Genomic DNA, 13,451 nt, shown 5'->3' with positions numbered 1-13,451 from the left:
ACCATTAATTCTTGTCATGCAATGCTTTTCTCTTTCGGTTCTCAGCATGGTGAAAGAAATGGAACAAAGAGAACCCCGGGCCTGGCTCAGTTAGTCTTCTTGGCCTTCTGTTAAATCCCTGGCTTTCTAATTGGGCACCAGCTGGGGAGGATCCCTGCTGCTCCCCCTGCTCCCCCTGCTTCCCCCCCTCCCTGCTGCTCCTGGGGCTTCCTGGGCCCCACGCAGCCCCTCCCCACCTCAAGGGAGAGAAAGCGCATGGGTCTGTCCGCCTGAGCTGAGGCTAAGTGCTCTCTAACGAGAAACTGCATCTGTTAGCTCCTTTCAGAGTGACCTCCTAAAAGTCGCCTCTTGGCAACCCCTGGGCGATACAAGAGACTCTTGCTGCCACCCTCTGGGGAAAATGAATAACCAAAATCAGTGTTTGAAATCAGAGGGGAAAACATACTGGGATCTCACTGAAAATTCATCCTTTCCATCAATTCCTTTACTAACCAACTGACATATGTTTGGAATCTTCACACTAGAAATTGCATATGTTGTAGGCCTGTAATCAGTGACTGAATTCTACAGCCTTTGCTTGGTTGCGGTTCTCCAGTGATTCCAAAGAGACTCGAAATTGCTTTTCAAAAAAATACTTATTAAATACCTTGTTGCCTATGGCAGTTTGTAAGGAGAATGAAACAGACCTGGGCTCTCCCCTCTGGAAATTTATCATTGCAGAAGGGCCCAGGAGTGTAAAGAGATCTGTTTGGCTGAATCCAACATGGATTAATGTTAAATAAAAATACCAATTTTTTTTTTTTTTTTTTTTTAAAGAGAAGGGCACAAGGGTACAAGAAAAAGAGCAGAGTCGGAGTGAACCAATATAGGGGTGGAAAGCTATTTCCCTTTAACATATTCCAACCAGAGACACATGCATTTTGGAAACAGGATTAAGAAAGGATAGAAAGCAAGAATGGGGCTGCCAGAGAGTAAGATTTTGACAACAGTTGAGACTGAATCCCATGTGGTTAATTAAACAAAGCCAATTAGCCAAGAGTTCAAGCTTTCCTACACTGTATTCCTTCGGTCATCATCATCATTTTTTAACTGTTACATTATATATTATTTACTTCCTGGCAGCTGCCACCTAGGTGGGTCACCTCTGGTTCTAATTCCATTGTTCCCAGAATTCTTGTCCTTTTCTCTGTTTCTGTGCCTTTGTAGGGCCAAGGGAGAAAGATGACAAGCCCGGGCCACATGGCAGAAAGTGCAAAATGAAACACATGACATCCACTTTCTTAGAAGTGCCCTCAGCTCCCCCCCTGGCTAACCTCTCCACTCCCGGTTTCTTCATCCCTCAAAGATTGCCCCCGGCCATTTCCTTCGGGCCATGCCTGGCACTGGATCCCACTTTGAGCTATTACCTATTTTGGTTTTGTTTGTTTAAAAATCCGCCCTTCTGCAAATGTTGCTATTTCTTAGAGATAATATAGAGACTATTGGTGATTTTATTATAAATTATTAATATATAATATATACATTTTGAACTGTAAGAAAATTAAATGCATACTATGACCACTAGTCAAACTTTTTTTATGAACTGATGAATCCCCCTTCCTCCCCCCCAAGCAAACCAGGTGTAACCGTGGATGTGGATATGTGGGAGGGGGCACAGGTTTGCCAACTTGCAATTCTGCCAAGGTAGGACATTAAACAAAGTAACAAAGCCTCAATTTCTAATTATTTTATGAAAGAAAGAACACTGTTTTCACATTCAAAAAACAGGAGGGACACAGTCTCAGAATAAAGCCAGGGCATCCTCTGGAGCTTCAGAGAAGGAAGCAAGAATGAGTGTGATTGCTAAAATAGATTTTTAACGTTCTCATCACAAAAACATGATAAATTAGTGCAGTGATGGATATGTTGATGAGCTTGATTGAATCTTTCCACAATATAGACATAAATCAAGACATCATATTGTAACCACTAAATACCCACAATTATGGTTTGTCAATTAAAATTTAATAAAAATAATAAAAAGCATGGGTGTGAAGATGTCAAAGACTAAGGAGGAGAGTAGAAGAAGGTAAGGACGCTTCCAGCTTTCCAGATGCTACAGGGTGAGACCTCTGCTGAAGGGATAAGGAAATAAGTCGGGGGTACACGGTAAGATGTTGGCAGATCTTTGGAGAGAGATGGGGATTTCTCCCCAGAGGCGAGCAAACGTCTTTGTGCTGGTGTTAAGGCTCAGTGGTACCTGTGGGCCAAGATCCCTTCTTGGTGTCAGAAATCAGCACGGCTGCCCCTCACCTGTTATGGTGATGATTGGGGGGAAACAGACACAGCACAGGAGCCACGGTGCATTTGTGGAAGCCTGGGCAAGTCAGATCGCAAGCCAAGAAAATGAAAGATTTCTCTGTGAAGACCCACAGAAAAGCTGCTTCTAACTCTAATAACAGGTCCTTGAGGGAGTCAACCTTTGGTTGGGAGAAAGGTGGTGGTGGCAACATGCCCAGCGCATATTTCTCATCTGCGGTGGGAGGGCGAAGCCCTGGGCTTATCTTCCACGCGCAGACTGTGGTTGGTGCTGCCATGGTCGCTGGGGCAAGATAAACCTGTCAGTCGCTCCTAGTTCTGGGCTCTCTCTCTCTCTCCTTGTGGAAAGAACACAACATGAGATGTATCCTCTCAACAAAATTTTAAGTTTACAATACAGTATTGTTAACCACAGGCATTATGCTGTACAGCAGATCTCTAGAACTTCTTCCTCGTGCATAACTGAGAGTTTTCACCCATTGAGCAACAACTCCTCATTCCCTCTTCTCTCAGCTCCCTGCAAACACCATGCCACTCTCTGTTTCTATGAGTTTGATACTTCAGATATAAGTGGAATTATGCAGTACAGTCATGCACCGCATAATGACGTGTCAGTGGACGACGGACTGCATGTACAACAGTGGTCCCATAAGATTAGAGTGGAGCGGAAAAATTCCTATCACCTACCTAGTCATAGAGCAACGTGTCAGGCATGTGTTTGTGGCCATGCTGGTGTGAACAAACCTAGCGCCCTGCTGGTCTCGGAAAAGCACAGTATACAGTTATGTACTGCACATAATACTCCATAAGGTAACAAACGACCGTGTTACTGGTTTATATTTTACTATACTATACTTTTTAACATTACTGTAGAGTGTATTCCTTCTACTTATGAAAAAAGTTAACAGTAAAACAGCCTCAGGCAGGTCCTTCAGGCGCTGTTCCAGGAGAAGGCATTGTTGTCACAGGAGGTGACAGCTCCATGTGTTACTGCCCCTGAAGCCCTTCCAGTGGGACAAGATGTGGAGGTGGAAGACAGTGGTATTCATGAGCCTGACCCTATGTACGCCTAGGCCAATCTGTGTGTTTGTGTCTTAGTTTATAACAAAAAAGTTGAAAAAGTAAAAAAAAAAAAATTAAAAATAGAAAAAAGCTTATAGAGTAAGGATATAAAGAAAGAAAATATTTTTGTACAGCTGCACATTGTGCTTTAAGCTGAGTGTTACTGCAAAAGAGTCAAAAAGTTTAAAACAATCAAAAAGTTAAAGTAGGCCGGGCACGGTGGCTCACGCCTGTAATCCTAGCACTCTGGGAGGCAGAAGCGAGAGGATTGAGCTCAGGAGTTCAAGACCAGCCTCAGCAAGAGCGAGACCCCATCTCTACTAAAAATAGAAAGAAATTATATAGACAGGTAAAAATATATATAGAAAAGTTAGCTGGGCATGGTGGCGCATGCCTGTAGTCCCAGCTACTTGGGAGGCTGAGGCAGGAGGATCGCTTAAGCCTAGGAGTTTGAGGTTGCTGTGAGCTAGGTGGATGCCACGGCACTCTAGCCCGGGGAAACAGAGTGACACTCTGCCTCAAAAAATAAAAAAAAAGAGAGAAAAATAAAATAAAAAGTTAAAGTAAAAAAAGTTACAGTAAGCTAAGATTAATTTATTATTGAATAAAGAAAAATATTTTTGTAAATGTAGTGTAGCCTGAGCATACAGTGTTTATAAGGAGTACAGCAGTGTAATGTCCGAGGCCTTCACATTCACTCACCACTCACTCACTGACTCACCCAGGGCAACTTCCACTCCTGCAACCTCCATTCGTGGTACCACTGTTTATCTTTTATACCATAGTTTTACTGTACCTTTTCTATGTTTAGATACACAAATCCTTAGCATTGTGTTCCAGTTGCCTATGGTACTTAGTACCGTCACATGCTGTGCAGGATTGGAGCCTGGGAGCACCAGGCCACCCCATACAGCCCAGGTGTGCAGTCGGCTGTACCACTGAGGTTTGTGTAAGTGCACTCTGTGCTGCTCGCACAACAACAAAGTCACCTAATGATGCGTTTCTCAGAACGGATTCCTGATGTTAAGGGGGTGTTACTGTATTTGTCTCTCTGTGCCTGGCCTATTACACCTAGCATCATGTCCCCAGGTTCCATCCATGTGGTCGCATATGGCAGGATTTCCTTCTTTTTTAAGGCTGAATAATATTCCACCGTATGTATGTATCACATTTTCTTCACCCATTCGTCCTTCAGTGGACATTTGGGTTGTTTCCATATCGTGGCTACCAAGAATAATGCTGCAGTGAATGGGGGGGTGGGGTGCAGATATCCCGTTGAGATAGTGATTTCCTTTCTTTTGGATAAATACCCAGAAGCAGGATTGCTGGATCATATGGTAGTTCTATTTTTCATATTTTGAGGAACCTCAATAGGGTTCTCTATAGCAGCTACACAATTTTACATGCCCACCAACAATGTACAGGGGTTCCAGTTTCTCCATATCCTCTCCAAAATTTGTTATCTTGTTTAAAAATAATAGGCATCTAAAAGATGTGAGGTGATACCTTGTTGTGGTTTTTTTTTTCTTTTTTAGAGACAGAATCTTGCTCTTCTGCCCAGGCTGGAGTGCAGTGGCATCATCACAGCTCACTGCAACTTCAAACTCCTGGGCTCAAGTTTGTGTAGTTGGGGCAGGATAGTCTTGCTCACATGGCTGGCACCAGGCAGGCAGTTGGGTCTAGCAGGGTTTTCCACTGGGTTGGCTTACCTCTGCTCCAGCAGGCTGGCCCGGGCCTACCGTCCCCAAGAGCAGCATATCTAAGCACTTCCCAGACCTGTTTACCTTACAGTTGCTACCGTGCCATGGGCCAAAGCAAGTTCTAAGACCAGCTTAGATTCAAGGCGTTGAGAAACAGACTCCACCTCTTGACGGGAGGAGCTGTAATGTCACTTTGCACAAGAGCACGGATACAGTGAGGGGTGGAGAATTTGGGCCATTCCGTAACCTACTACAAATAGGTTTGATTTCTAAGCATTAAATGCTTAGAGGCCTCTGGGTGTTACTTAAGTTGATTATGAATTTTATGTTTGTCAAAATGTGCAGACACAAAGCCTATAATTTAACTGAATCTTCCTGCTCTTTTTTCTTTTTGTTTTTTTTGAGACAGAGTCTCACTCTGTTGCCCGGGCTAGAGTGCCGTGGCGTCAGCCTAGCTCACAGCAACCTCAAACTCCTGGGCTCAAGCAATCCTCCTGCCTCAGCCTCCCGAGTAGCTGGGACTACAGGCATGCACCACCATGCCCGGCTAATGCTTTTCTATATATTTTTAATTGTCCAGCTAATTTCTCTCTTTTTTTTTTTAGTAGAGACAGGGTCTTGCTCTTGCTCAGGGTGGTCTCGAACTCCTGAGCTCAAAGGATCCACCCGCCTCGGCCTCCCAGAGTGCTAGGATTACAGGCGTGAGCCACCATGCCCGGCCTCTTCCTGCTTTTTTGCAGAAATTTATTTTGCTTTTAAATGGAATTTAAATGCTTTTCACAAATTTATTTTGCTTCCCATTATCTGATTCTCAGTATGATGCCAAATTGGGGCACAGAAAGGAAACTGCCTCTAAAGTCACCTCCTTCTAAAGTCTCATTTAGATTAGAGGAAACTATGGACGATTTAGGACTTTCTTTGGAAAACGAAGACCTTTGCTTCAGAGGCAATCCTCCAGGCTGAGCCCACATCTGATTCCGATGGCACTAAAGCTTCCCGTAACTTCACCCCAATGCTCATATGGGTGGTGGCCTCGACTCTCATGTGACACTCTGCATTCAGTTCCACTGTTAATAGGAACTACTCCTACTTCGCAAGGAGCAATGAAGTTAGAGAAGTTAGCTTTGTGGCCCAGCTGGGGGTTGGGAGACACTTGTTAACATGTTTTATGGAACTTAAATTGATGAAGGAAACTTGGGCTGGAAGGATTAAAGAAGCAAACCACAGCCTGAGGCACTCATCCCAACTGTTTTGCCCTCCCATCAGCAACTCCATTCTGTACCTGGGCACGTGTGAACCCTCTTTGCACAAGCAAAACGATTGAAATGGTTGGGCTCCATCTAGCGTGTAATGAAATATATTAAGAGAATAGGCCAGGCGCGCTGGCTCATGCCTGTAATCCTAGCACTCTGGGAGGCTGAGGTGGGTGGATCATTTGAGCTCAGGAGTTCGAGACCAGGCTGAGCAAGAGTGAGATTCCATCTCTATTAAACATAGAAAGAAATTAGCTGGACAACTAAAAATATATATAGAAAAAATTAGCCGGGCAGTGGCGCATGCCTGCAGTCCCAGCTACTCGGGAGACTGAGGCAGAAGGATTGCTTGAGCCCAGGAGTTTGAGGTTGCTGTGAGCTAGGCTGATGCCACGGCACTCTAGCCCAGGCAACAGAGTGAGACTGTCTCAAAAAATAAAAAAATAAAAAAGAAAGAAAGAAAGAAATTATTCCTTGGGTGTGGGTGTATGTTCACCATTTATTTCTACCTCACAGTTCCTTCTTTTCTGAAAAACTTGCAAGCCTCATGGATGAGGCTTTTCTAAAAATAAGAGAAAACACTGTCTCTGAAATGAAAACAAAGGAAATAGGATACTCTGGTTTCTCTTCAGATAGTATAAATCTTTCACCTTTTAAAGGAAATAGGAAGCAGTGAAAAGCTATTTAATAGTAGGGGATAGGGCTCTCCTTCCAATGGTAAGTGATAAAACCATGAGGCAAAACTGTCCCTCACCTTCCAGTGGATCCCATGTGCGCACGCACATGCAGGGACGTGTGTCCCTCTAGGTGAGCATTGTACAGTGCACAGTGACGAACTGATGGGGACCCTCTGGCCGGTCATGCCAGATAGCTACTTCATACTATAAGTCCCTATTTGGCGTACCTGGCCTAGCCCAGAGGTTCTGAAACTTTAGCGCCCATCAGAATCCCCTGGGAGGACTTGTAGAACACCCACCGCTGGGCCCCATCCCCAGTTTCTGGCTCAGTGGGTCCTGGGGCGGGGTCTGAGAATGTACATTTCTAACACGTTCCCAGTGATGCAGCTGCTGCCGGTCTGGGGACCCCACTCTGAGATTCTGGGGACCCCACTCTGAGAATAAGTGGCCTAGCGTCTGGGTCAGCAAGTGGAGGACACCGGGAGCCTGCAAGGTGCATGAGGCCTGGGCCTCTTGGCTTGGTGGCTGGAGATGTCCTCCTGCCGGCCTCGGGCTCCTGGGAGTTTGGTGTCCTCAAGCTGGCAACTTGCCAAACAGGAAAGCTGCGGGGATCTCACGCGCAGTGAGCCCGTGCGGGCTCACACAGCCCAGGCTGGGCAGAAATGGAATTCTAGGTGTGATGTCTGTCTACAGCTCGCAGTTTAGACCTCGGAACGATCTCGATGCAAAGAGGAAACAAAACAGCCTTAGACACAGCAGCTGCAGCGGCGCGAGCAGGGGGCAGGTTGCCCGCAGAGTGGGCGGGTGGATGCGGGCTCTCCAGCTGCATTCCGGGCCCGGGGGCGGTTTTTTCAGACCCGAAGGGCAGGAGCAGAGGCAGTCTATTTGGGGCTGGGGGGAGGGGTTGGGGGGGAGACTGCGGGACTTTTTGGCGTTTCTGGAGCAACACTGCCACCAAGAGGAAACTGTGATAATTGAGCCTCAGGACGTGGATAAACAAGATAAGCCTGCGATGCTAGAAAGGTGAAGGCATGAAAAAAAAGAGCCAGCGGACGCTGGGCGTGGTGGCGCCCGAAGTCCCAGCTGCTCCGGAGGCTGAGGCAAGAGTTCGAGGCTGCATTGAGCTATGATGGTGCCACTGCACTCCAGCCTGGGCGACAGAGTGAGACGCTATATCTAAAAAAAAAAAAAAAAAAATCCAGAAGCCAACTTGAAGACGATCCCTACTGATTGAAATGAGACAATTTAAGCACTATCAATATAGCTGGCTTCACATCGCGGTTCTGCCACTTACCGTGTGACCCTGGGCAAGTTACTCAACCTCTCTGTGATTCATCTGTACAATAGGGATAATAGTATCTATTTCATGGGGTGTTAATGAATTCGTATGTGGAAAGTATTTAGGGCCTGTCTGCTGGCTCCAGGAAACTCTTTGCAGTTCTCCCAGAAATGACATATTGTGTATTTGCCTACCCACGCAAAACTTACTCAGTTTGTCAAGACGTTGCTTAATTCTGGCTCGCCACGATTTAAGACAGCATGGCTAGCAGTGTGGGCCTGAGTCATGCTCTCAATATAGGCATAGAACACTGTTTACAGCTTTTGCCTCCATAAAATTATTTTTATGTTATGGAAAATTTCAAACATAGAAAAGTAGAGAGAACAGTATAATAAAAAGTATTCATCACCCAATTCAGCATTCATCAGTTCGCAGCCAATCTTGTTTCTTCTATGTCCTCTACCTACTTCCCCATCCCCACTGGATTATTTTGTTTGTTGATTTATTTTATTTATTTATTTCAGAGACAGGGTCTCACTCTATTGCCCAGGCTGGAGTGCAGTGGCTGGATCATAGCTACCTGTAACCTCGAACTCCTGGCCTCAGGTGATCTTCCTGCCTGGATCTCAAAGTGCTGGGATTACAGGTGTGAGCCACTGTGCTCCCCACTGGATTATTTGGAAGCAAAACCCACATATAATTTCATTTTATCCATAAATATTTCAAGATGTTGCTGTAAATGATAAGAACTCTTTTGAACAAATCATGATCACATCCATAAATTGTGACCCTATCTCAAAAAATTAACAAAAATTCTTTAATATCATTAATTATCCAGTTCTTTTGTCTCTTTCTCTTTATTTACCAGTTTTCAGAATGAGTTGGCTCACTAGCATCCTCCAAATGTGGCCACTGAGATTTTGTAGCATCTTTATGATCTCACAGCTAGTTGATATATTTCAATTTATTGCAGTTATTGTTCTTTTTCATGCTCAAATTGCCCCGTCTTTGGCCAGTGGGAGCATTTTAAACTTGCTTAGTATGACCCCAGTGATCTTCTGTAACTTCCTTCTTTTTGGTATGACACAATTTTTAAATTAGTATATAATTTTATAATATAATGATTATATTTACATGGCTCCAAATTCAATAATAGTATGGTATATTCAGACAAATCTCGCTTCTACCCCTGTCTCTTCCACCTTCCTCTCTCTCTCCCTCCTTCCATAAGAAACCATTTTATCTTACTTTTTAAAATTTATTCCTTTTTAAACAGCTGTTTATATATTTTTGGTTTACCTCTGTTAAAAATATATAGACAGCTATTCTTTTTTTTTTTTTTTTGGCAGTAAACATCAGTGTTTTGGATGTTGTATTTTTTATTTCAAAATTTTTACAGGGATACAAACATTTGGGTTACATCTATTGCATTTGCACCGCCCGAGTCAGAGCTACAACCGTGCCCTTTCCAGACGGTGCGCACCGCACCCATTAGGTGTGAATATACCCATCCTCTCCTCCCCTCCCACCTGCCTGACACCCGATGAATGTTGCTTCCATATGTGCACTTAAGTGTTGGTCAATTAATGCCAATTTGATGGTGAGTACATGTGGTGCTCGTTTTTCCATTCTTGTGATACTTCCTTCACTTAGTAGAATGCTACTTTTTAAAATAAATTTAAAAAGTAAAAAAAAAAAAAGTAAATTCCTAGCAATAGAATTCCTGGATCAAAATGTATACAAATTTAAAACTTTGACAAATACTGTCAAACTTCTTCTAAAACACTTGCTCAATTTTATATTGACATCTATTGTGCATATATTTCCTCATACTCTTGGCAACACTGGATGTTGCAAAACGTATACAATTTTATCAGTCTGACAAGTGAAAACACCTCATTGTTAATTTCTTGAATTATGAATGAAATTCAGCATATTTTCAGGTTTATTAGCTACTTGTCTTTTTTTGTGAACTTTGCATTCATCTCTTTTGTCCATTTTTTATTTACTTTGTCTTTTTCTTAATGATTTAAAACTTTAGAACCTTTGTCTGTCATGCATTGCAAATATTTTCCCCAGTTCACCATTTGTGTATTCATTTTGGTTTTGGTATTTTAAGTTGTTTGGAAATTTTTCAATTATGTCTTGTATAGCATATCTTAAACTATGAATTTTGCTTTGTGATCAGATTTACTTATATCAGTATGTTTGATATGTAATGTTTTCATTACATATGTTTTATTATTCTAGCTTTTCCACGAATTTTGGTTTATTTATATGTTGATGCAAGAGTTAAGAGAGCTAAATTTATTTTTTTACCAAGCTATTAGAGTTTTATAGTTTTGTTTTTGTTTTAAAAAATCCAAGTTTATTGAATTATGGTCAAAGAATGTGGTCTTACCCATTTTACTTTTTGGAATGTACTGAACTGTTCTTTGTGGCCTAATATGATGGTCAATGGCTATTAATGTTCCATAGTCAATGACTGACTAAAAGATGTATTCACAATTACAAGAAAATAGAATTTGATGTAGTTTTATTAATTATATGATTTTTGCTTAACCTTTGTCTGCTAGATCTATCATTGGCGGACAAAGGTAAGTTGAAGTTTCCTTGCTGCTGCCGTGTTTCCATCATTCATTTCTTGAATTTCCTGGAGGTCGCACTTTTTGCATCTTGCCACTCTATTACTTAGTACATACCTTATTTGTGATAGTTATAGCATATTGTGAACTGTACCCTTTAGCTTCCAGAGTCATTCTAGATTTCTAGTACTAAATTTGGAACTATGTCACACTTTGATTTCTGGTCATTTGACATGGTTTTGGGTCGTGTTTAAACGTTATTTGTGCATTCCTTTTCTTTAGACTTCTCAGAATCAAACAACTACACATGTAAACATATTATCAGTGCCGGTGGTTTGTTACAAGGATTCATGAGAACATGTAATAAGATCAGGAATATTCTTATTGTCTCAGAACTCACCCAGTCATTTGGAATTCCATCCCTTCCAAAGCTCTTGGCTTAGTGCAGACCCAGAACAGTGAGCAGCTCGGCCTCACTGGGAAATCACGTGACCCCTAGTTTGCAGTTCTTAGTTCCCTGCGCATTTAGACTTAATACTAATTGTCTTTTACTCACCACCTACTCTGAGCCAGGCATCATGATAAGCCCTTTAATAATATTACATCATTGAATACATTAAACAATTTTGTGAGAATATTATCATCATCAGTTTTATAGATGATGAAACCAAAACTTAGAGATTAACTACACCAAGGCTAAACATCCAATGAAAACATTCTTCAATTATTTATTTTTTATATAGCAGTTGTGCCAGTAAGAGTTTCAGAGCCAGAAGTTCAATCCAGCTTGAGACTCGAACTGTCTTGCTACACAGCCTGCGTACTCCACTGCTGCCTGCCAAGCCTCCCTCTGAGACCACCTCCTAAGAGAGGCTTTGAGCACCACCACCCAGCATGGGTGTCTCTGTTGGTTGAGTTGGTAGGCTGTCTCCATGCAGGGCTGCCTTCTGCTCATGCATCAACTCCTGATCTCATTGGCTGTGGCCAGGGTGGCAGGAAGGTTCTCAATACACAGAGTAGAGCCATAATAATCTGGATCACAAAGAACCAGGAGGGGCCCCCTTCCTCCCAGGGAGCAATGTAATTAGCAGCCATTTCAAGGCTTCCAGAATCTGGTCTAGACACTGTGTATAATAGAAAAGAGCTCACATAGCAGGCCCCAGACTGCTATCCTTAGAAAGGCCCACTTGCAAACGTTGGCCCTTGGCTGCTGTTATGGCCTGAATCATGTCTCCCCAAATTCCTATGTTGAGGGCCTAACCCCCAGTGTGACTGTATTTGTAGAAAGGGCTCTTAAGGAAGTAATTAAGGTTAAATGATTAGGTCAGAAAGGTAGGGCCTTAATCCAATAGGACTGGTGCCCTTATAAGGAGGGGAAAGGACAGCAGCGCTCCCCCCACCCCACTCTGTGCTCACACAGAGGAAAGGCCACGTGAGGACGCAGCAAGAAGGCAGCCACCTGCAAGCCAAGAAGAGAGGCCTCACCAGAAACCAACCCCGGCGCCACCTTGATCTTGGACTTCCAGCTTCCAGAACTGTGAGAAAATAAATCTCTACTGTTTACACCACCCAGCCTGAGGCATCTTGTTATGGCTGCTCAAGCTGACTAACAAAGGTGGCATCTGGAAACTTAGATTTCAGGAGGGTCCCCACCATTCCTTACATGATAAGAGTGGTGCACTGTGATTAACTTGTTTATGCAAACAACGTGGGTTATGCTGAACATCTGCTTTCCCTCTAGGATTTTTGAATTTTAGTACCTGCTGGGAAGAGGCTGCCTTCAGGGCTGGCCCCTGATTAAATCTCAGACTCTTTGGCTCAGGCAAGCTCCCTTGTAGATAGTATTTCTGATGTGTTGTCCAAACTTGTTGCTGGAGGAGTTAAACGTGTCCTGTGTGAGTTCACTGGGACAGGAGTCTTAGCAGCTCACTCCTGGTTTCTTCCTGACTTTGCCACATGCACCTTTTCCCTTTGCTGCTTTTGCTCCATGTCCTTTAGCTGTGATAAATCACACTTATGAGTACAACTATATGCTGAGTCCTGTGAATTCTTCTAGTGAATCATCGAACCTGTCATCCAACCAATCATCGAACAAGTCACACATGACACGTTTAATTTCTCCAGCAACAAGTTGTGACAACACATCAGAAATATTGTCTAGGCCAGGCGTGGTGGCTCACACCTGTAATCCTAGCACTCTGGGAGGCCGAGGCAGGAGGATCACTTGAGCTCAGGAGTTCCAGACAAGCCTGACCCAAAGCAAGACCCTGTCTCTACTAAAAACAGAAAAATTAGCTAGCTGTGGTGACACACACCTGTAGTCTCAGGTACTCGGGAGGCTGAGGCAGGAGGATTGCTTGAGCCCAGGAGTTTGAGGTTGCAGTGAGCTATGATGACATCACTGCACTCCAGCCTGGACAACAGAGCAAGATCCTGTCTCAAAAAAAAAAAACACATAGTTTTAGAATACAGTTTTATATCTATCCATACACATACACACACACACACACTTTTTTTTTTTTTTGAGACAGAGTCTTGCTCTGTTGCCCTGGCTAGAGTGCCGTGGCGTCAGCCTAGCTCACAGCAACCTCAAACTC

Source organism: Lemur catta, chromosome X, assembly GCF_020740605.2.
Source record: "Lemur catta isolate mLemCat1 chromosome X, mLemCat1.pri, whole genome shotgun sequence".
Taxonomy (NCBI): Eukaryota; Metazoa; Chordata; class Mammalia; order Primates; family Lemuridae; genus Lemur; species Lemur catta.
Note: the sequence above shows the minus strand (reverse complement) of the source record.